Source organism: Bos indicus x Bos taurus, chromosome 18 (assembly GCF_003369695.1).
Source record: "Bos indicus x Bos taurus breed Angus x Brahman F1 hybrid chromosome 18, Bos_hybrid_MaternalHap_v2.0, whole genome shotgun sequence".
NCBI classification, from domain to species: domain Eukaryota; kingdom Metazoa; phylum Chordata; class Mammalia; order Artiodactyla; family Bovidae; genus Bos; species Bos indicus x Bos taurus.
The window spans coordinates 28,343,353-28,347,500 of record NC_040093.1 but is presented as its reverse complement, the minus strand read 5'-3'; the positions used below and the strand labels follow the sequence as shown (position 1 = coordinate 28,347,500).

The window sequence follows — 4,148 nt, the reverse complement described above, 5'->3', positions numbered from 1 at the left end:
TGTATGGTATTCGTTTTCTGGGGAAAGATTTTTAATTATTAATCCTTTTATAAATGGCATTGATGTTACTCCTCATGCTGGTAAAATGCCCAGGCATTTTCTTAACTTCAAGGCAGCTGAGAATTGGGGTGTTTGTCTTAATCCCTTTAAGGATGACTAAAAATAAGAAAGAACTTGGGGACCAGGTTAAATTGTTTTTCTTGTGTTATATTTGTCAGACAAATTTATCCATTATCCAAACTGGACTCATGGACGCCATAGAAATAGCTGGCTGCATCACTATCTTACTGTGCCTGCTTACCCTTTCCTTTTTTCCCCATGATGGGGGATAAGGCAGAACTGACAATGAATAAAGCATATACACTGCTACATTGCCACAAATACCAGATCTCTTACAAGTCCCCATTTACATTACTCTTTAAGATCTGCAGTAACACCACTGTTTGGGTCCAGTACCTACTAGTGAAGACCATGTCTTCTAATTTTGTCAGAATATACCATTAAATGAATGGAGTGCCTGATGAAATGTAGAAAGGTGAAATGCAGTGAAAGGTTCTCACACGGAGGAATGAATTGGCATCTGATCAGGTGCCTACAAGGGAGACAATGACCTCTCTCTTTGGGCTTTATTCTCCATGGAGGAATGAAGTTTGCTCTTTCTGAAGGAAAAAGCAGTGCATTTTCTGGTTTTCCTTTCTGTTTCCTTCAGTCATTTTTACTTCAATTTACCAGATACCGTTTGAAAGCAATTTCATAAACATTGAAGTGGCTATGAAATTCAGTGTTTGTATCTGGCAGGTGGCTTATAAGATCTAAGGAACCACCTGGTTTTGAAGAATTGGGATGATATGTCAAGGTTCAATCAGAGACACAAACCATCTTGAGTGATTAGAACAAAGGATTTATTATAGGGTTTAGGCCTCACATAATTGTGGGAGCTGATAGATTGGACCTTGTAGGCTCTTACCTCAGCATCCAGTATTGGAATTGAAGTTGTCAGTCAGATCAGCAGTTGGGGAAAAAAGCTTGAAATAGACGAGAGAGACTGAACCAGAAACTCATGAGAATAGCTGAATACATGAGCAGAAACTGGTCAGATGTATATAGGGATTCCATTTCCAATCTCAGAGAGACTGGATGACTGGAAAGAGAAGATGGTGCCCGTCACCAAGGAACCATGCATGTACCTGGCCAAAGACTGAAAAGTTGAAGGAGCAGATCCAGCAGGAGCTGGAGAAACTGTGGGTCCAAGTGCTGCTGCACATCACCTGGGTGAGCCAGAGGATCCCTGATAGTGTATATAAGCTGTCATTGGGCCTGGACCCAGCCACATGCCCCAAACTTCAGAGCATAAAAAAAAAGGGCTGTACTTCACTTCTGCCTTCCAAATATTGCACAAAATGTCACTTGTGGGCAGTGCTAATTTGAAACTGTGCAGGCAAGGTATGCTGGAAAGCAATCATAGTTCTTTCTTAGCTAAGGTGACGCAGCACAGTCACTTGATGACATGACTCAAAAGAGATCATCTCTGAGCACTCAGATATGTAAATGGGAACTCACACTTTGGAGAAAGGCACCTTTCCAGGAGACTTGTTTCTTGGCAAATTGCCAGGTGTCACTGTTTAGTGACAGCACTTTGCAACTTTCCAAGTTGCATTTTTCTTTTGTTAGAAACTGTTGATACATTTAATTTACTGATCTTTGTAAGCCATGGTACTTTTACATGAAAAATTACTCTCTACAAATGCTAACATATCTGATAATCTCATTTCAGCCAAAATATTTTCACAGGTATTATGGCTTTAATTCAGGCAAACTTTTTGTAATAAAAATTTTGTAAGGTTAAACTCATCAAATTATCTGTATCCTTGTAATTCTTTTAATGTTTTGCCAAATTAAGATGCCTCAAAATCATAGGTTTTCTCAATTTTATACCACTAAAATCATAACTTACATGATTTTTAAAGATCTCCATCAAAATTGTTTGAGATATTTTAAAGCATATTTTTAGAATCTCAAAGTTTAAAATCTTTCACATTATTTGTGCTCTCATCATTTAATATGTTTAAACTTCCTTCTTGCTTATTGGGGGGATAAATTTAATGTGTTCTTACATGTAAATTTTATTTCCAGTAATTGTAATTCACTGAATTCTTCATACTACAGTTGGTTTTTTTAAGTATTCATTTGTTCTCTACTTGATTAAAATTTTCTAAGTGATTTTGAACAAAATGTAATCAAAATCTAGAGAACTCATTTATTTACAAAATTAATACCATTGTAAAGCAAATAGGTTTTTTTTGTTTTTTTTTCAATTTGAAAGCAGTCACTGTTTATGAACTGACCAGGTTATAAAAATAATCATGGTAGATACTTCAGTTCTTCCTTCTAATAAGGCTGTTGATCTGATCTTCCCTGTTGCCAACATCTCCATCTTTTACAAAATGAGTGATCTTTCTCTTCACTCCACCTTGTGGAGAAGATAATGTGAAAAGCCACAGGAAGTTGTTTGCTTCTTTGAAACATTTTCCAGCAGTTTAGATCTCATGAATCTGATCCTCTGTGCAGAGGATGCCATATTTACTGAGATCAAACAGTCAACGTGTTATCTGTCAGGGCAGTTCACTTCTTGTTGATTTTGCCATAACCATGCTTGTAGACCAGTTCATTTACTGACTTCAGGTACAAGCTGGAATCAAGATTGCCGGGAGAAATATCAATAACCTCAGATATGCAGATAACACCACCCTTATGGCAGAAAGTGAAGAGGAACTCAAAAGCCTCTTGATGAAAGTGAAAGTGGAGAGTGAAAAAGTTGGCTTAAAACTCAACATTCAGAAAACGAAGATCATGGCATCCAGTCCCATCACTTCATGGGAAATAGATGGGGAAACTGTGGAAACAGTGTCAGACTTTATTTTTCTGGGCTCCAGAATCACTACAGATGGTGACTGCAGCCATGAAATTAAAAGACGCTTACTCCTTGGAAGGAAAGTTATGACCAACCTAGATAGCATATTCAAAAGCAGAGACATCCCTTTGCCAACAAAGGTCCGTCTAGTCAAGGCTATGGTTTTTCCTGTGATCATGTATGCATGTGAGAGTTGGACTGTGAAGAAGGCTGAGCACCGAAGAACTGATGCTTTTGAACTGTGGTGTTGGAGAAGACTCTTGAGAGTCCCTTGGACTGCAAGGAGATCCAACTAGTCCATTCTGAAGGAGATCAGCCCCGGGATTTCTTTGGAAGGAATGATGTTAAAGCTGAAACTCCAGTACTTTGGCCACCTCATGTTAAGAGTTGACTCATTGGAAAAGACTCTGATGCTGGGAGGGATTGGGGGCAGGAGGAGAAGGGGACGACAGAGGATGAGATGGCTGGATGGCATCACTGACCCAATAGACGTGAGTCTCAGTGAACTCCGGGAGTTGGTGATGGACAGGGAGGCCTCGCGTGCTGCGATTCATGGGGTCGCAAAGAGTTGGACATGACTGAGTGACTGATCTGAATCTGAATCTGAATGCAATGTGTAGCTCCACAGTTCTCAGCATGTTAATTGAAGCCTTATTGAACTTCAAAAAGGTGCCACTGAAAATCTGACAGAGGCAGAGAAGCCGCAACCTTTTCAGACCTTTGGGATCAGACCACTGATAGCTCTGATCCTGATGACAAATGCCAATTTGGGTTCTCCAGACACATAGAAGTTGCTGACTTTTCTTGCCATCCTGAATTCTCAGTTCTGTATATCTGCCTATATTCCTTGTGATAATGCTTAGCTTTTTCATGGATAAGCTTCCTCCTTGCCTTTTGAAGCATCTTTGGGGCAAACTTCTGCTCAGATGCTTGATCTCAGGTGCTCTGTGAAATCCTTCTGCTGTTTCTGGCACAGCAGACGCCTCTTTCTTCTCTTCTTCAGCCTGCATGGTTCCAGCCAGGAAAGAGGCCAAATAGGTTGATTTTTAAGGTAGTTCTTCAAAATTTCAAATCTAAAACCCAACTGACAATAATGATGAACAGCAAAGAAAGAAAAATCATAGTCATGGTAAAGTTTTTTTTTAAAGTTAATTTTGCATCAGTTTAGTCAAAAAGTCTTTGTACTTCAATTACTGTATTTTGAGTATATGAAATGTAAATTAACAACTATTTCAAC

At 39.1% G+C, this 4,148-nt stretch overlaps 1 pseudogene; it reads right to left on the bottom strand.

Moving 5' to 3' along the window:
• Positions 1 to 2,375: 2,375 nt before the first annotated feature.
• LOC113875499 lies at positions 2,376 to 3,921 on the bottom strand (annotated as a pseudogene).
• Positions 3,922 to 4,148: the final 227 nt, after the last annotated feature.